Source organism: Geotrypetes seraphini, chromosome 2 (genome assembly GCF_902459505.1).
Source record: "Geotrypetes seraphini chromosome 2, aGeoSer1.1, whole genome shotgun sequence".
In the NCBI taxonomy this organism is placed as follows: domain Eukaryota; kingdom Metazoa; phylum Chordata; class Amphibia; order Gymnophiona; family Dermophiidae; genus Geotrypetes; species Geotrypetes seraphini.
In genome coordinates, this window is record NC_047085.1 from 68786271 (window position 1) to 68807231 (window position 20961).

Sequence of the window (20961 nt, forward strand, 5' to 3'; positions counted from 1 at the left end):
AATTTTTAATTGATTTTTTTAAAACATAACAATAATCCATGTACACAAAAGCTATTCAAATAAAAAATACATACAAGAAAAATAAACATGAAAATAATAATACTGAATACTCAGCTCAAGTCCACTATAGAGAAAATCCAATTTTACATAGGAGATTAAAAAAGAAAAAAATACTGTACTTTCTCTAATAATTGCCTGGATGATTTTTAGAAACACCGGGTCTTCTGAAGTCTAGGGTAAGCAATTAAAGGAGGTGATTTAAGTAGTTTAATTCACTACACACAAACTGTAATTTGTGTTAAAATGTGTCAAGAAAATTTCTTCAGTGATGTCTGCAAAAAGAGAAGTGATGCAAGGTTCCGCACTATCTGCCTTGCTATTTAATGTATATTTATCAACATTGGGAGGAGTGTTGCAAGAATTAGACGTACACTATCAAATCTATGCAGATGATATCTGGGGGGGGGGGGTTTCAAACTGAAAGAGGAATTGAATATGTTAAGTTATGGTTGTCAAACTTCAAGGAGATAGGTAACTGGATGAACGTAAACTGACTGATGGTTATTTGCTGACTGTATTGGATATTCTGGGGCTTTCCAAGAAATGCTTGGGTCACAAGAGAGAAACCAAGCCACATGACTCCAGGTCAGGACAACTTACCAAAAGTCACATCAACCGAATGGTGCAAAATGCTGACAAAAGTGCTAACAGATGCTGACAGATCTACAATCAAGCCTTGGAGGGAGGGGGACCCACTCTCAGGACTTATTGACCTTAGTATTAAGAATGCATTGTCAGGGAAAATAGAAAAGCCATATTTGGCACCAGGTGACATTATGCTTCAATATGACTCAATGACCAATATGTATACCATCCAATCAACAGTAATGACAAATATAATAAACCAATGGAAAATAAGTATGTAATCTGTAACTAGGATGTACTTGTGATTTTAGGCTACTGTATTAGAGTATAAAAGTGGTAGCCCGACTGGCCTAAGCCCAGAACGGATCCATATCAGAAGCCAGCTACTTTGTATGTGTAATCCGTTAGCTCAATCTGCTGAACTTTTGATCAATGTAAGCTGACTTTTGTTTATTTCTAATAAAGCTCTAATATGGGGGGCGCAAGAGGGTGCACAGAGAAATGGCAGCTTGATCGCGTCACTCCGGCATATTCATCGGCGATCAACTTCTATAAATACGCTAATTATTACACGGAGGAATTCCTAATATGTCAGCAACCAAAATCAATAAAAGGCATAAGCCAGAGCCTACTTCTCCAAGCAAAAAAAACAGAAAATAAGGATGAGGCCGACACCATCCACACCGTCCTCACTGAAATTCATGCCATGCGCGATACGCTCAATGAAACTAGAGCTGAAATAACTGAAATGTGATCTGAATTAACTTCCTTGAGATCGGACTTTGCAAAAATGAGGCTGAGGGTGGACGAGATGGAAGATAAACACACTGGCACAGCCATCTCCACACTACAACACCAAATCAAGCGCATGGCATCACTTGAAAAAGAACTCGAGGAGGCAAATCTGAGATCCCGTAGGAACAACTTACGGGTTCTTGGTGTCCCGGAAGGCAAAGAAGGGACAGATACCCTCAAATTCATGGAAACCTTTATACCAAAGTTGTTGGATATACAGTTCTCGAGGGAATTTGAGCTTGATAGGGCCCACCGAGTCCCATCCTTCAGACCAGCCAATGCACGCTTCACCAGGCCCATCGTCATTCGATTCCTGAGATACAGCCAGCTCACAGAAGTCCTGCAAAAGGCGAAGATCAAGGCGCCACTCAAATTAGACACACATAATAATATCTTAATAGTGCCTGATTTGAGCAAGAACGCCGCGCAACAACGGAAACAACTACTAGTGTTCCGACCACGGCTTCGAGAGATGAAAGCACAATTCGGCTTGATGTACCCGGCCACTATGAGAATCACTCTGAATAATTCCACGAAGAATTTCACTGATCCGAAACAACTCACAGACTACCTGGAAGAACATCAACCTACAAATATTGACAGGGTTTAACTTTTATCTATTTTATTAGATACAGATATAGAAAGCATTCAAATATAGCACCTGCTCACACCCGCAGCTTCTTACCACGTGGCGATCTTTCGCCTGCGTGCATGGCTGCCAAAATATGGACCGCGTTGTTCTATTGTTGAATACTGGTTTACTGTTTACATTGTTATGAACCTCTAATGCTCATACTGATCATCTCTCTTATAATACTAATTTTTACATTAATGGCTGATAGTATGGCTTTTCTTATGGTCAGTAAGGATGTATTAACATTCTAGCCATATTGTTGATATGATTACCTTAAGCTACCGTGAATTTCTTTGATGAGCATTACTATTATATCCTTATTCATGAATTCCCCAATTGATAAGATCGTTATATACTGCATTCATTAATTCATCTTATTCCTATAAATTTTTTAAACTAATCAATTTACTGTATTGCTATTTCTTACACTAATAATATGAACTCTCTTTTACTATTTAGACTAAATGTATACTTTGCTCTTATGTTATATCACAGGGGATATTAATTAATGCATTTTCACTACTTATTTAAATACTCTGTCATATCTACTATTTCAGGTCATTGCATGATTACTCGCGATAGGATTGGTGTTGATCAGTTGATGAATACATATGACATGAACTCTTTTAATCCAATTAATTTATTTAACTATTCTTTTTGCACAACTATTGCATCACATGATTCACTGATAATATTTATTTTCCTTCATACACCTTGCTCACTTATTCTGAACTAATTATACTAAATATATTATATTAGACTAGCTTTACAGCCCGTTACATTAACGGGTGCTAGAATATATGTGTGTGTCTGTCTTCATTTCTTTCTCTCTGTCTCCTTAGCTGCTTTTTCCTGTCCATTCTCCCTTCTTTTTACCTCCCCTGTGTCCACCACCACCCCTTCACTGCTCCCCTTATCCAGCAGCAGCCCTTCTCCCTTCATTTCCCCCCCCCGTGTCCATCATCACCTCTTCCTGCTCCCCCTGTCCAGCAGTAGGCCTCCCTTCATTCCCCCCCCGTCCATCAGCACCTCTTCCTGTTCCCCCTGTCCAGCAATAAGCCTCCCTTCCTTTTTCCCCCCCTGTCCATCATCACCTCTTCCTGCTCGCATGTCCCTCCCCCTCCAGGTCCCTGTGCAGCACTAGCAGCATTTTCCCCCACCCTCTTCCCTACTCTTACCACGATGTGGCCTGCTCCTTTTGGCCCCTCCGCCTTCCATTCCCGCGGTCTAGCCTGCTCCAAGGGCCCCCCTTCCCTTATTGTGTTCCCCGCAGGCAGGCCCAGCTTCTCCCTTCACGTTACCTTTTTTTCATTCTGTTGCCCTCCCTCGCCTGGCTGCCTGCCTGGTCCCATTGAGTAGCTCACGGCTGAAGTCTTTTTTGTTGGCGCTTCCCTGCCCTGTGTTTGTTTTGGTGTTTGTCTCTTTGGCTAATGTATGTGGATTTTTTTTTTTTTTCTGTGTCTCTCTCTCCTTTTATTTTTTTCTTTCTTTCAATCTTTCTCTATTGCTCCTTGTCTTTAAGGGTTTTTTTTTTTCCCTGTGTGTGTCTCTCTCTGTTTGTATATGGAGGTGTCATATGTCACCTATTTTTTTTTTTTTTTTAAATACTGTAACTGAAGTTTCACAGAGTAATTTTTTTTTAAAAAATGTATATTACCAGCATTTCTTCCCTCTCCATTTCCCTCCCCCCACACTACTTTCCTGTGCAGCAGCAGCATTTCCCCTACCCCCCCCCCCCCCACACATACTTTTCCTTCCTGCGGTCTGGTTGGCTCCCTTAGTCCCTTTCCGTCCCCCCCCCCTTTCCCTTCCCGCGGTCCCGACAAACCTGCTACACCAGCAGCGTCTGCAGCACTGTACACAGCTGCTTCGGGGCCTTCTACTGCCCTGATTTGCTCTGCTGCTGTGCCAGAGTAAATCAGGGCAGTAGAAGGCCCCGAAGCAGCGTGTGTACAGTGCTGCTGGAGTCGGGACCGCGGGAAGGTTTCTAGAGAGTAGCTGAACAGGTCACCAGTAGTCAATGAAGGGCTGCTGTCTTCCGGGGCCGCAGCAGGAGCTTGAATTTACAGTTTGTGGGCGGGCGGGCGGCCGTCCGTACTCGCGCTCCGTCCACCGTGCACGCGGGCTGCCTCTGCCCTCGGGTGTGCTCGGCGGCGATGCTTGTGGCAGCCATTGTGAAGGGGCGGCGTGGTGTGGTCTGTATTGTGAGGTGGAGAGCAGGGAAGGGCGCCCATGCACACTTGTCTTGCCACATCCCGACAGAAAAGGGATCAGGGAACATGCGAGGCAAGTGCGCATGTGCGGCTAGCATTTTATTATTTAAGATTATTAACTAATTAATTACTGACATTAAATATACTCATCATTTTTCATAATACCACATTATTAATTTAAGTAATGCGTTGACTGGTACAAAAGTATGAATGTTTCAACCTATATATTCCTTGCTCCTGGTATAACCAAGCATTGCATTTAATGATTTTAAGTTCATCTTAATGTATGTTGTTAATGATAATATGAGTTTTCTTCTATGTAATGATGAACTTTTTCTTTTTTTTGTTTTTTATACTCTTCCTTTTGAGCTGATATTGACACAGTCCTCTATTGATTATCATATTAATTTATTTAATATTCAAAACTATCAGCGGAAGATGTTACTGTATAACATTGTTCCTCAATTTAGCCTGGGTTGATAATCCTTATGCTCTCTCTTTTCCTTTATTAATGATTCATCGGGAAAGGGAAGAAAAATAATTAAATAAACACATACATAAAACAAAAAAAAACAAAAAAAGGTATCCCATGAGGTATCATATGAATACAACTCTATGCTATCTAGATTAGTTTCTATGTCTAAATGGTATGCTTCACTTTTCTTAAGTTCTGCTTAAATACACCATCTTCATGTTCCTCAAGCATCTATCCTGAATATCTTCACTAAACACTATGGATGAATATCAGTAAATCCTTCTTTACTTATTTTTGCCATGATAGCGATTGAGCAACATTCTCACGCTCTCTACCCATGGAGTTTTTCTTCTACTGGCTTTTCTTGAAGCTGAGTAGAGGTATAGGTCACTTGGATGTCATGTTTCTTAATAATTTGATCCCCAGTATTTTTCTACCCTTCAACTCACAAGCAGAGATATGTATATATCGATTTACTACTCAACAGTGGTCATGCCAAAAAATGATTTACTTGAAGTTCAGATGCTAAAGATAGTCTTATTAAATGTCAAGAGATTTAACAATCCTATAAAGAGGAAAAAAATATTGGACTATGTAACGAAAAAATCTCCTGACATAGAGTGTTTTCAAGAAACTCACCTCAATGTTCTTGAATCAGCTAAATTGAAAACTAAATGGTCTCTATCTATAATTGCTTCTCCGGCCTTGCAAAAGAAGAATGGCACAGCCATTCTCATCAGATCCAGAACCGATATCAAACTATTGTCACAGTCTAATGATGCTGAAGGTCGCTGGATCAAAGTCAATTTGTTGTTAGGTCAAACCTCGCTAACCCTAATAAATGTGTATGCGCCTAATGCGGATAAACCTGAATTTTTTAATGACATTATGCATACACTATTGGAAGAAAAATCTCAAGCTCACAAAGTAGTCGTAGATTTCAACTTAATACTGGATCCTGTAAGTGACCGGAAATCACTTGCCATTCGCAAACCTACTAACTCGTGGCATAGCTTGCATAATATGATTACACAGTTAAAATTAGTGGATGCATGGAGGCTAATGCACGGTGATGAAAGACAATACTCCTTCTATTCCCCTCCACACAATTCCTACTCTAGAATTGATTTCTTCTTGGTGAGCAATAATCTGGTCAACAACTTATCTCACACAGATATAGATGAAATATCAATATCTGATCATGCTTCTATTGAGTTAATGCTTTCGGGTATTACTGTGACTGAAAAACCCTCTAATTGGAGATTTAATAACTGCACGGACTGCGATACAGGAATATTTTTTGTTCAACAAACCAGAAGATACGGGATGGATTTGTTTATGGGACACTTTCAAGGCTTACTTTAGAGGAATCACTATTTCCTACCAGGCTCGGAAAAAGAAAGAGCTTAATAAAACGCTTTTGGAACATATTACTGCGATAAAAGAACTGGAAACCAATCATCAAACAAACCCCATGGATATGAGTACATTAAAGAACTTACATCAAGCGAGAATGAAATACAATTTGCTTCTTAGTAAAAAGGCAAGTAACGCTATCTTTATGCAATCAGTTAATTATTACAGTGACAACAATAAGAGTGGACACGCTTAGCCAATTACCTCAAAGTAAGAGAGGAGAGGCTCAACATACATACTATTATTGATGCAGACGGTGAAAGAACTTCTGACCCAAAGAAGATCACACAATCCTTTCAGAAATTTTATGAATCTATAAGCCCAGGAGGGGGCCGGTAGGGCTAGAAAACCCAGAGGAAAGGCAGGGAAGTGGGGTGGCGGGAATGTGGGGAAGCCGAAAGCTACGAGGGTAAAGGCTGAGGGCAAAGCAGAAGCACAGGGAACAGGAGAACTGCCCGGAATTCAAGGGGAGGCGGCCCAGGTAAATGCGGAGGTGGAGGAAAAACGACGGGACCTGCGGTGCTTATACGCAAATGCAAGAAGCCTCATGGCCAAGATGGGTGAACTAGAAGTCGTGGCCAAGGGGGAGGACCTGGATATAATTGGAATTACAGAAACCTGGTGGACAGAGGAGAATCAATGGGATGTGGCGCTGCCGGGGTACAAGCTCTACAGGAGGGACAGGACCCACAAGAAAGGGGGAGGCATAGCACTATATATAAAGGACTCTATCCACTCGGTCGGGATGGATATGGCAACGAAGGCAGAGGGGATGGAATCGCTATGGGTCAAATTGCCGGGAAACAAGGGTGCAGGCATAAAACTGGGGCTGTACTATCGCCCACCTGGTACGCCAGAAGGAGTCAGACACGACTTGGAAGTGGAACTGAGACAGGAATGCAGGACTGGAAGTGTAACAGTGATGGGGGACTTCAACTACCCGGGAATAGACTGGAGTACGGGTCACTCCAACTGCACTAGGGAAACAGGATTTGTAGAAGCTGTGAGGAACTGCTTCATGGAGCAACTAGTCAAAGAACCGACGCGAGGGGGTGCTACTCTTGACCTCATCCTAAACGGATTAGGGGGGCCTGCAAGAGGGGTAGAAGTGGGAGGACCACTAGGCAACAGTGATCACAACGCGATCAGATTCACATTAGAAAGGGGGACACCCATAGTAAGGAGGACCGCAACAACTGCGCTCAACTTCAAGAAAGGGAACTATGTTGCTATGAGGGAAATGGTGGGGAGGAAGCTCAGAAACATCTTTAGGATGGAGACTGTGGGAAGCGCCTGGACCCTATTCAGGGACACCCTGCAGGAAGCACAAAGAATGTACGTCCCCAGTTTCAGGAAAGGCTGCAAGAACAAGCGGTCAAAGGACCCGGTTTGGATGTCAACTGAAGCAAAGAGGGCAATAAATGACAAAAAAGTATCCTTCCGGAGATGGAAAAAGGACCCAACGGAGGAAAATCACCAGACGCACAGGAAATGCCAAAAGGAATACCACCGAGAGGTTAGAAAAGCAAAAGGGAAATATGAAGAGGGGCTGGCCAGGGAGGCGAAAAACTTCAAAGCATTCTTCAGTTATGTAAAGGGGAAGCGACCAGCGAGAGAGGAGGTGGGGCCGTTGGACGATGGGGATAGGAAGGGAGTGATAAAGGAGGATAAAGAGGTAGCTGAGAGGTTGAACGCGTTCTTCTCGTCGGTCTTCACGAGAGAAGACACATCTAATATACCGGACTCAGAGGAGCTCATGAGTGGGGAACAGGCCAAAAAATTGGAGCACATAGAGGTAAGTAAGGAGGATGTCCTCAAACAGATAGACAGGTTAAAATGTGGCAAATCACCGGGTCCGGACGGGATCCACCCAAGGGTTCTGAAGGAACTAAGACAAGAAATAGCGGGCACAATCCAGCATGTTTGCAACCTATCCTTGAAAACTGGAGAGGTACCAGAGGACTGGAAATTGGCGAATGTCACACCTATCTTCAAGAAGGGATCGAGGGGTGAGCCCAGGAACTACAGGCCGGTGAGCCTGACTTCAATTGTGGGGAAGATGGTGGAAGCTATGATCAAGGACGGCATTTGCGAGTACATCGAGAGAAATGGCCTACTGAGAACAAGCCAACACGGATTATGTAAGAGAAGGTTGTGCTTAACGAACCTTCTGTACTTCTTTGAGGGAATAAGCAGTAGGGTGGACAATGGGGAACCCATAGACATCATTTACCTCGATTTTCAAAAGGCTTTCGACAAGGTGCCACATGAAAGGCTGCTTAGGAAGCTGTGGAACCACGGGGTGGGAGGGGATGTGCACAGATGGATCAAGCACTGGTTGTCGGGTAGGCTGCAGAGGGTCGGAGTAAAGGGCCAATATTCTGACTGGCGGGGAGTCACAAGCGGTGTGCCACAGGGATCGGTGCTGGGGCCGTTACTCTTCAACATATTTATCAATGACCTGGAAAAGGAGGCAAAGTGTGAGGTTATAAAATTTGCAGACGATACCAAACTGTGCGGCAGAGTTAGGTCCAGGGAGGAGTGTGAGGTCCTGCAAAGGGACCTGGACAAGCTGGAAGACTGGGCAAACAAATGGCAAATGCGCTTTAACGTGGAAAAATGCAAGGTCATGCATATAGGGAAAAAGAACCCGCTGTTCAACTACAAATTGGGGGGGGCATTGTTGGGAGACAGCAGACTTGAGAGAGAATTGGGTGTGCTGGTGGATGCATCACTGAAGCCATCTGCACAGTGCGCAGCAGCCTCAAAAAAAGCCAACAGGATGCTGGGCATCATAAAGAGGGGCATAACAACCAGGACGCGGGAAGTCATCATGCCATTGTATCGAGCGATGGTGCGTCCACATCTGGAATACTGCGTTCAGTATTGGTCGCCGTACCTCAAGAAGGACATGGCAGTACTTGAGAGAGTCCAAAGGAGAGCAACGAAACTGGTAAGAGGGCTGGAACACTGCCCATACGCCGAGAGGTTGGATAGGCTGGGGCTCTTCTCTCTGGAAAAAAGGAGGCTCAGGGGAGATATGATAGAGACCTTCAAGATCATGAGGGGCCTAGAGAGGGTGGATAGAGACAGATTCTTCAGACTGAAGGGGACAACAGGTACGAGGGGGCATTCAGAGAAACTGAAGGGAGATAGGTTCAAAACAAATGTAAGGAAGTTTTTTTTTCACCCAAAGGGTCGTGGACACTTGGAATGCGCTACCGGAGGACGTGATCAGGCAGAGTACGATACAGGGATTCAAACAGGGATTGGACGGATTCCTGAAGGATAAAGGGATCGTGGGATACTGAGAGAGGTATCCAGGTAAAAAGTATAGAAACCCAACCAGGTCGTGCATGTGCAAGACCGGAGGGTTAGGACTTCGATGGGAAGATAGGACTTAAATGGGAAACCAAGGTGGCAAGGGGCCCCTTCTGGTGATTCAGACAGGTGACCTGTTTGGGCCGCCGCAGGAGCGGACTGCTGGGCAGGATGGACCTATGGTCTGACCCGGCGGAGGCACTGCTTATGTTCTTATGTTCTTATATTCCTCTGAAACTACGTTTTCAGCAACTGAAACATTATTCCGAGAGCAAATAAGCCATCCCACTATTACCAAAGAGGATAATGAACTCTTATCCACTCCCATCACCCTGGAAGATATACATCAGTCACTGAAAGGGATGGCAAAGAAGAAAACACCAGGGCCAGACGGCCTAACATCTGAATTTTACAGTACTTTTCAAGATCTGCTGAGTGAGCCTCTCCTTGCCTTCTTTAATCACTTGATTGATTCTGGACATGTGGCAGGTACATTCACGGAGGCTAGCATTATAGTTCTACCTAAGCCTGGTAAAGATCCTCTGCTCATCCCTAACTACAGACCATTGTCACTAATAAATGTAGATGCTAAAATATACGCAAAAGTCCTTGTATTTCGCCTACAAGAGTTATTACCCAAACTCATAGGAACAGAACAGAATGGATTCATAACAGGCAGGCTAGCCAGTGACAATGCCAGAATGTTCGCAAATGTGATTCAACATGCTTCTCAATGTCAAACTCCCCTGCTAGCGTTGGCACTAGATGCAGAAAAAGCATTTGACAGGGTGGAATGGAACTTCATATTTGACACATTGCATTGGTTTGGAATTGGCAAGACATTCATTAACATGATTAAAATTCTACAGACCGCTCCCACTACAAATGTGCACATCAATGGCTCATCCTCATCTTCATTCCATCCCACAAGAAGAACCTAGCAAGGATGCCCATTATCGCCGCTTCTCTTCAACCTTGCCTTAGAACCGCTACTGATATCCATCAGCAACAACCCTAAAATCGCTGGGGTTCAACTGGGTCCTCTAGAAGTGAAATTCTCAGCATATGCAGATGATGTCTTGATATACACGACACCTGACTCACTGCAAGCTTTAACTGAGGATATTGAATCATATGCCAAAGTCTCCGGATATAAACTTAATTCAAATAAAACTGAACTAATGCCACTGAATATGTTAGTGCAGAAAGCTGATGTTGAGAATTATAATTTTCAATGGTCTCCCAAGAAACTAAAATATTTAGGTATAAATTTTGGTGACTCCATATCGCAGACAATGGAATTGTGTTCAACACAAATTATGCAAAACATTAACTCTTTAATACTTCAATGGATTCCTCTGAAATTGTCCTGGTGGGGAAGATTAGAATCCATTAAAATAACAACTCCAAAAATCAACTATATCTTAAGTATGCTACCATTTTTTCTATCACCTTCATTTTATAAAAAAAATAGACACTGCATTAACTCAATACCTGTGGAATAAAGGGGTGCTGAGGATTGCTCTAAAGAAATTGAAAACACCAAAACTAGATGGTGGTGTAAACTTCCCTTGTTTTTATGATTATCACTGCACTTTCTTGATGAGACAAGGCGCTCGCTGGCTTCTGCATAGAGAAAGACCTGTGTCTAATGGAAACTGGTGCAGATTTGAGGAAGAAAAATATGGGCTATTCTCTCTCCCTTCTCTAACATTCACGTTACTCACTGCAACAGAGAAGACAATGGACCCCATACTGACTTCAATGAAACAAGTAATACATGGGGTAGAATCACTTTTGAAAACTACATGTCTGACTACGACACATACTCCAATATGGAGAAATGAACGTATTAAGATTCAAAATGACATGGTAGATTGGAAGAATTGGCAACATGCTGGTATCTGGCAGATTAGACATCTGAAAGATGGAGATGGTTGGTTACCGTATAATACTCTTGCAGCATGATATAATCTACCTCCCAGTTCTTACTACTCTTGGCTTCAATTAATTAATTCCTTACAGGCCATGATAAAAAAGTCAGAACTGACCAATGCTACTCCGGACATCATACCTATATGTTCAGCCTTAACAACTAATCATAAGGAAGCGGCTCAATGGTACAAATTGATTAGGTCAAAAAAACCGCAGTTTAATCAATCTCGAACATAAATGGAATCAAGAACTGGGCATGGAAGTCACATCTGATGTCTGGAGAAATTTGTGGTCCAAAGCTTCAAAAATTAGTCGATCAGCTGCATATCATCAAACCACATTCTTCTTGTTTCACAGAATTTATTGGACCCCACAACGTTTATCTAAACTCAACGCTAACACTGATGACAAATAGTCATGCGGCAGCAATTCTGATTCTCTAAGACACACGATATATGATTGTCCGTTATTATACTGGAGACGCATATGGCATGACATTTGTTCAATATTCCACATTACACAGCCTCTCTCTTTCAACATAATCATCCTGGCAAGTGAACAAGAACAATTGCCCTTATCCCAAGAGGAAAATGATCTGTTACGTCTACTAATAATAGTAGCTATCAAAATAATCTTAACCAACTAGAAGAACTTGGCTGCAGCTGCAGCTGACTATAATACTTGGTGGAATACCGTTTGTCTGGTGGGCAAATACCAACGTATTATTGCAGATAGATTGCATACTTTGCACAATTTGAAAAGACGTGGGCACCATTATTGTCTTACACTCATTCTCCATATCATCCCATAAATTGATTTAGGGGTCAGAAGAAAGCAACACTAATGTTCTCATGGACACTCCACTGTGTTTCGTATTTCTGCTTGATCGTATGCATGTATCTGTTGATCTAGACATCCAAGTGAACCTCTCTCATCTCTTTTTCTTTTTCATACTATTTGGGTACTTTAATTATTTCCTTGATATCGTCTCACTTCTCTTACCCAATGTTTTACCATGTTATCTTTTATTTTTATTTGCCTTATCATAGTCACCTGATGCTTTTGAGATATTATATTCTTGTCTTTCACTCAAATATACTTACTGCTAATTGATTTGTTATTAATCTAATCTAATCTAATCTAAATCTTGGGTTTATATACCGCATCATCTCCGCAGATGGAGCTCGACACGGTTTACATGGTTAGGGAAGGAACGGAACTCCAGTGGAATTATATAAGTATGAGAGAAGAGAGGTTGGTGTGAGAGTGCCAGGAGCGGGACGGGGTTACGTTCTGGAGAAGAGCCAGGTCTTCAGATGCTTACGGAATGGTAGAAGGGGGCTCAAATTGCGGAGAGGGGAAGGGAGACTGTTCCAGAGCTGAGTGATTCTGAAAGGGAGGGAAGAGCCAAGTTTACCAACAAGGGAGATGCCTTTTAAGGAGGGGTAGGATAGTTTTAATTTTTGAGTGGATCTAGTGGAGGTTGGATTTGAGGAATTCCAGGATAGAGGGATAAAAGGAGGAAGGATACCGTGGAGGATCTTGAAGGTTAGGCAGGCACATTTAAAGTAGACCCTGGAAATAACGGGAAGCCAGTGGAGTTTGGATAGGAGCGGTGTGACATGGTCAAATTTACTTTTTGAGAAGATAAGTTTGGCCGCGGTGTTCTGGATTAGTTGGAGTCTGTGGAGGCTTTTCTTTGTTAAGCTTAGGTAAATGGAATTGCAATAATCCAATCTGGAGAGGATAATGGATTGTACGAGGACGGCAAAGTGTTTTTGGTGGAAGCAGGATCTCACTTTCCTCAGCATGTGAAGGCTGCAAAAGCATTTTTTTATCAGGGAGTTGAGGTGGTCGTTGAAGGATAATGATGAATCTATGGTGATGCCCAGAACTTTGCTAGAGAATTCCAGCTGTAGAGAGGAGCCTGTGGGCAGTGGGATGGAAGTGGGTAATTGATCAAGTTTAGGGCCGAGCCAAAGTAGTTTAGTTTTGGACTCGTTCAATTTCATTTGTACAGTGTGAGCCCAGGATTGAAGTTTGGTTATGCAAGAAGAAATGTTAGCTGCGAGATTGGTGAGGTTCGCGTCGGTCTCGATGAGGACCAGGATATCGTCGGCGTAAGTGTAGAGTGTTTCTAGGGGGGATAGGTGGAGAAGATTCAGGGAGGACATATAAATGTTGAAGAGGATGGGAGAAAGGGGGGAGCCTTGTGGGACTCCACAAGTCGGTTTCCATGGGGAGGAAGAGGAACCATGTTTGGTGACGGTGTAAGAGCGAGAACGTAAGAAGTTCGAGAACCAGTCAAGGACTGTAGAACTAATGCCTATCTCGGAGAGTAGGAAGATTAGAATGTCATGGTGGACAACGTCAAAGGCAGCAGAGAGGTCGAATTGAAGGAGAACGGCAAATTTTTTGTGAGAGTGAAATTGTTGGATCTTCGAGATTAGGGAGGCCAGGAGGGTTTCGGTACTGAAGTTGGGTCTGAAGCCGTATTGATAGGGTAGGAGGACAGAGAATCTTTCCAGGTAGGCTGAGAGTTGGGAGGAGACGATGGACTCTAGCAATTTGGTTAGGAGCGGAATGTTTGCTATACATATTACTGTATTGTATGGCATCTCGTGCTTATAACTTTCTGTACCACGATGTTTTACTTTTTGTAAGTTTGTTTATTTTGATAAAACTTCAATAAAACTTATTGAACTTAAAAAAAAATAAACCTCTAAAATATATATATATATATATATATATATATACACACACACACATACAGTAATTCGGTTGTCGTTTCAGATCATTCTAATTCCTGTGAAGGGGCTTGCAGCAGCCTACTTCAAAACTCACTTCTTTGTTAAGGCTTTCTTTTAAATTAGTAGGCCCCTGATGATGCTGAAATTGGATGTATGATTAATTTGTTATGAGTCTATGGAACTGTTTTTTCTCTGACTTTGTATGTAAATTGTAATCTGCTTCGGTTGTTAAGCAGAATAGAAAATTTTAAAATAAATAATTTCTCTCCTCCCTGTGATGACCATTTCTCTTCTCTATCCCCCCCCCCCGATGACCACCATTTCTGTCTTCTATTCTGCCTCCTGCAGTAATTGGCCTTGTACTCTACCCTCCATTCCCACCTGCCCCCAATCACTGGATCTCTCTTTTTACCTTGTCGAAATTATGGTGCTGGGCTGGTATGAGGCCTTGAGTATCTGCTAGAGAATAACATGGGGCCAGATACCCACGAGGTGTGGACGGGGACAGAGCCCATGGGGATAAAGCAAGGACAAAGCCCATGGGGACACTAACAAACTTTGTTCTTGAGTCATTCTCTAAAAATTTGAGACTAGTATCAATATGTAAAAACTTAACACATCTTAAGACAACTGGCAACTGAATTCAATTATTTAAAAAAAACAGCAGAAGCTGTTTTTGGATTTCAATGAACTACTCTCTTGCTGCAATGTCCTTCCATCATGTGCCCAACTACTCAAGCATCATTGCTGGCATCAAGGAACATTTCTAACATTTAATAGACACTTACTTTCCTGTTCATCCACTACACAGTTTAGATTATCTTCTACACCCATGTCTGAAAGCCAATCCAATTACCTTCCCAGATGATGTAAAAACATAGAAATTAAATCTTTGGGAAGGCTGTACCAAAACCAGATGGAAATGAAAGGCTCTATTTCTGATTTATAAACAGTTATACAGAATATTGCCCCCTTATGTCCTTTAACAAAAAGATTTAAATATAAAATCATAACTGTTCGAAGCTTGTACAAATGAGAACAGAGGTTGAGGGACGGGAACAGAGTTCACGGGGATGGAGATGTAGCTGGCAGGGACGGGGACAGGGCAGGGACAAACTTTGCCCCCATGTCATTCTCTAGTATCTGCACATTCTCAAAGCCTTCAGCATGCACATATCCTCAAGGCCCTGCACCAGCCCAGCACATAACCTCAAGTTCAGGTAAGAAGAGAGATCTGGTTGTCTCAGGGGGAGATGGAGGGTGAAGAAGAGGGTGGGAGTGGGCGATTATTGGAGGAATTTTGATTTCATTTTAAAACCAAATGCTATGGTGTTTGGAGTCCTGAAGTTCATTTGGATACAAAAGTAAAAATACTCAGAAGCATCTTGTAACAAAACCTTTCTTTCCACGAGCAAACCAGCTCAGTAGTCAGTAAACTCATTTGTTCCATTGCTTCACTACTCAATCCTCCCTCACTAAATATTCTTATCCACTCCCTAATTATTTCCAACATCGATTATTGTAACAGCCTCTACCAGGGTATAAATCAAAAAGAAATACACAGATTACAAATCTTACAAAACACTGCCAAACATATATACCACACAAAAAAATTTGACCATGTTACTCCCCTCATCGCGATGCACACTGGCTTCCAATCCCACACCGCATCACATTCAAGATGTTACTTCTCATCTATAGCACAGTTACTTACCGTAACAGGTGTTATCCAGGGACAGCAGGCAGATATTCTCTACATGTGAGTGACGTCACCGATGGAGCCCCCTAGCGGACGTTTTCGCAAGCAGACTCGCTCGAAGACCTTCAGGCTTGCGACTGGCCCGCGCGTGCCCCTCCCGCCCTGCCTAGGGCATGTGTCTCCTCAGCATGTCAGTTCAGATAGCAAGCAAAGAAGCCAACCACAGGGAGGTGGGTGGGTTGCAAGAATATCTGCCTGCTGTCCCTGGATAACACTTGTTACGGTAAGTAACTGTGCTTTATCCCAGGACAAGCAGGCAGCATATTCTCTACATGTGGGAGACCTCCAAGCTAACCAGAATGGGATGGAGGGAGAGTTGGCAAATTAGGAGAACAGATTTTGCAAAACGGACTGGCCAAAATGGCCATCACGCCTGGAGAAAGCATCCAGACAGTAGTGCGAGATAAATGTATGAACCGAAGACCAAGTGTCAGCCTTACAGATTTCCTCGATGGGAGTCGAGCGGAGGAAAGCAACAGACGCCGCCATCGCTCGGACCTTGTGGCCTGTAACTCTACCCGGCAGGGAGAGACCAGCCTGAGCATAACAGAAAGAGATACAAGCGGCCAACCAGTTAGAAATGGTCCACTTAGAAACAGAGCGACCCATGCGATTAGGATCGAAAGAGAGGAACAGCTGGGGAGCAGAACGATGAGGAGCGGTGCGCTTCAAGTAGAAGGCCAGCACACGCTTACAATCAAGAGAATGCAGAGCCACCTCTCCAGGGTGAGAATGGGGCTTCGGAAAAAACACAGGAAAAACAATGGATTGGTTGATGTGAAACTCAGACACAATCTTAGGCAACTTAGGATGGGTACGGAGGACCACCTTATCGTGATGGAAGACAGTGAAAGGTGGGTCCGCAACCAAGGCCTGAAGCTCACTGACCTGACGGGCAGAAGTGAGAGTAATAAGAAACACCACTTTCCAAGTAAGAAACTTCACGTGAGCCCGCGCCAGCGGCTCGAAGGGGGGGTTTCATAAATTGGACAAGTATCACGTTAAGATACCAAACCACCGGAGGAGGTTTAAGGGGCGGATGAACGTGGAAAAGGCCTTTCATGAAGCGGGAAACCACAGGATGAACCGAGATAGGCTTTCCGTCAATCGGCTGATGAAAAGCTGCAATAGCACTGAGGTGGACTTGAGGCCAGCATCAGACGAGTGCAACAGATAATCCAGGACAGCAGATAAGGAGGCGGACAGAGGCTCCAGCTGTTGAGTAGCACACCAGGAAGAAAAGCAGGTCCACTTCTGATGATAACAATGACGAGTGGACTCCTTCCGAGACGCCTCCAGGACATCCAGCACAGGCTGGGAGAACTGGAACGAGGGCATTAATTCTCGAGGAACCAAGCTGTTAAGTGCAGAGACTGGAGGTTGAGATGAAGCAGAGAACCCTGACTCTGTGTAAGCAGAGAAGGAAAAATAGGCAGAGGAAGAGGCTCCCTGGAACTGAGTTGCAACAGAAGGGAGAACCAAGGTTGTCGGGGCCACCGAGGAGCTATCAGAATCATGGTGGCATGCGAAGACTTGAGCCTGACAAGAGTCTTCAGGATCAGACGGACCGCATACAGGAACTTGTTTGTCCAATCCAGAAGGAAGGCATCTGCTTCGATCCTGGGAGCAGAAGCGGGGTAACTTGTGATTGAGGGGGACGTGAACAGATCGACATCCGGAGTCCCCCAACGAGCAAACACCTGACCCAGGGTTACGGAGTGGAGAGACAACTCGTGAGGTTGCAGAAGACGACTTAACTTGTCCGCCAGAATATGTTGCAGCGGATAGCCCAATCCCAGAGCCGTAGCACCTCCTGGCACAGGGACAGGGATCCCGTTCCCCCCTGTTTGTTGATATAATACATGGCGACCTGGTTGTCCGTGTGGACCAGCACCACTCAGTCGCGAAGGTGACCAAAAGCTTTCAGGGAGAGGAAGATCGCTCGAAGCTCCAGCAGATTGATGTGACAAAGTCTGTCGGCACTGGACCAAAGACCCTGAGTGCGAAGGCCGTCCAGATGGGCCCCCCAAGCGTAGGTCGACGAGTCCGTTGTGAGGACCTTTTGCGGAGGAGGAGCATGGAATTGAAAACCTCTGGAAAGATTGGAGGAGAGCATCCACCAACGGAGAGACTGCTTCAACAAAGGAGTCACGACAATGAGTCGAGAGACAGGATCCCGATCCTGGTTCCATTGGGATGCCACAGTCCATTGAGGAATACAGAGGTGAAGTCTGGCAAAAGGAGTCACGTGAACCGTGGAGGCCATGTGACCTAGGAGGACCATCATGAGCCGAGCTGGAACCAAGGACAGATGGTTCACCCTCCGACACAAACGGACAAAAAAAAAAAAATAAGTGTATCTTCACTGGAAAATGTCCAGTCAAATCTTTTGTAATCCGCCTTGAACTGCAAGGTATAGGCGGAATAGAAATCCGTAATGTAATGTAATGTAATGTAAGTGCCTCCTGACGAGGCCGAGGCAAGAAGGAGCGGAGACGAACCGTGTCCAGGACCGCTCCGATGAAGTCGAGAGACTGGGACGGGCAGAGGTGGGACTTGGGAAAGTCCACCTCGAAGCTGAGGCTCTGAAGGAGCAAGATTGTTTGAGTCGTCGCTCTCAGGACTTTGTGGCAAGACGACGCTTTGATCAGTTTCCTGACCAGAAACTTGTTCAGAGCAGGGAGGTCCAGAATCGGGCGCAAATCTCCCATCTTCTTGGGTACCAGAAAGTACCGGGAATAAAAAACAGTGTTCCTCTGGTTCGGTGGAACCTCCTCGACCGCCCGGAGGAGAAGAAGGGCTCGAACCTCCTTAAGAAGGAGAGGCAGCTGAGACTGAGCAGCAGTAAACTCCTTTGGAGGCATGTCTGGGGGCACTTGACAGAAGTGAAGGGAATACCCGTCCCGGATGATAGACAGCACCCAACTCTCAGTGGTAAGACTCTGCCACTGGGAATATAAATGATGGAAGCGACCCCCAATGGGGAAGGGGTAAAGCCTCATGAGGAAGGGAGCCCCAAGGCTCATACTGGGATTGTCAAAAAGACAGCCCGGGCTTAGCCGGGGCCGGCGGCTTGGCCTTAGCCTGATGTTGCTGCTGCTGCTGCAGCCATTTCGAAGGAGGCTGAGAGAAGGCAGGGGTGGACTTTTGTGGATACCTCCGGAGAGGAATTTTATAATGTCAAGCCGGAGGAACCTTCGGTTTAAGTTTAACTAGAGAGGCGAAGGAGCGCTCGTGGTCCGAGAGGCACTTCTTGGCGGCCTCGATGGAATCATCGAAGAGCTCATGACCCACATACGGGAGATTGGCAAGACGATCCTGTGGATTCGGATCCATATCCACAATCCGGAGCCAAGCGAGGCGACGCATGGCGATCACAAAGACTGTGACTCTCAAGGACAACTCAAAGGCGTCGTAAGAGGCCTGAAACATGTACAGGCGGAGCTGGGAGAGGGTCTCTTCAAGGAGATGAAACTCCTGATGCCAAGGCTTTGGCACAGAACAAATGGAGGACATCCACACAGAACCAGAGGTAGGACGTGAAGGTAAAATTGTAGTTAAGGACACGGTTCACCATCATCGAATTCTGATAAAGGCGGTGACCAAATTTGTCTATCGTACAGCCCTCCTTGCCCGGGGGGACAGCAGCATAAACCTTCAAGGGATTAGACTTCTTCAAGGAAGAGTCAACCACCAAAGATTGGTGGGAAAGCTGAGCACTTTCAAACCCTTTCACCGGGATTGTTCGGTAACAGGACTCCAACTTGGAGGGAATAGCTGTGACCGAATATGGTGTCTCCAGGCTCCGGAGAAATGTCTGCCGGAGAACCTGATGCCAAGGAAGGTGAAGCGCCTCACAAGGCGGACGGTCAAATCCCATTTCCGCCAGGTATTCCTGGGTAAAGCGGGAGTCGGACTGAAGATCCAAGTTCAAAGCTCTGCCCATGTCAGAGATAAAACGAGAAAAGGAGGAGGTCCAAGAAGAAGATTCATCTTCTGGGGGAGACTCCGACCGGGACATGGGTGCGATCGAGAAAGAGGGAGAAACCTCCCTGGAATAGTAAGCCGGGGCCTCAGAGTCCCGTGAACGGGAGACTGAAGAGGTTCAACTAAGGCGTCTAGGGGGCATCGAATGGCCCCGTGCCAGATGGACCGGGGAAGACCCCAGGGTCCAAGGGATCCGCTGGCGAAGCTCCGGAGAAAATGGGGTAAAGGAGAATTCCCCAACCGGCTTCGAAGCAGGCCCCTTAGAGGCTGGCAATTGCCTCAATGGGGAACATACACTAGAGTCCAACTCGAGGACAAGAGTGTGGCTGGATGGTCCCGAGGTCGGAGACCAGCCCTGACAGGGCGGGGAAGACCGGGGTGTTTTAGAAGAGGCGAGCCTCGCCGCAGTAGCAGGGGAAAAACGGGCCCCTGGCCTGGACCCCCAAAAAAGTCTCCGGCGACTCAGGGGACGAAGAATCACTCGAGGGAACCCGACGAGTCTTACGGGTGAGGCCTCAAGAGACGAGAGAATGCTCAGGCTGGTCAGACCACGACTGGGTCGAGACCGAAGTCAAAGACGTCAAAGTCAGGACTAATTGGCTCACCACCGAGGAAAGCTGTGTGGTAATAATAGCCTTAAGCATGTCCTCGAGTATAGGTCCCGAGACCATAGGTAGGTGAGTCGGAGGTGCAGCAATGCGCTCCTTTGGGGTCGATCTTGAGGAAGAGTATACCCTACATGAGGAGACACGCTTAGAGTGATGTCTCGAAGACGCCGACGAGGCAGCGCTGACATGAGACTCCTGGATAGGCTTCTTTGCTGGTACACCTGAAGAGGAAAGAGGAGATTTACCCGAGGCCGGAGTAGCAGGAGGGGCGAGGCCGGAGCCTTCGAGACCGATGGGGACTTCAAGGCCGAGCTCGAGGCCTCTCCCACAGGATCCATGGGGCCAAAGAGTTGAATCTTAACCACCCTGCGACGAAGAGCCCGTGGTTGCAAAGTCGCACAATGGGGACACAACTCAGCGCGG

At 45.1% G+C, this 20961-nt stretch overlaps 1 protein-coding gene across 8 annotated transcripts in view; it reads right to left on the reverse strand.

Annotated features, from left to right (window-relative positions):
• Positions 1-20961, reverse strand: part of VPS13B (vacuolar protein sorting 13 homolog B) — a 1237203-nt gene that overhangs the window by 626219 nt on the left and 590023 nt on the right. The window lies entirely within an intron of this gene.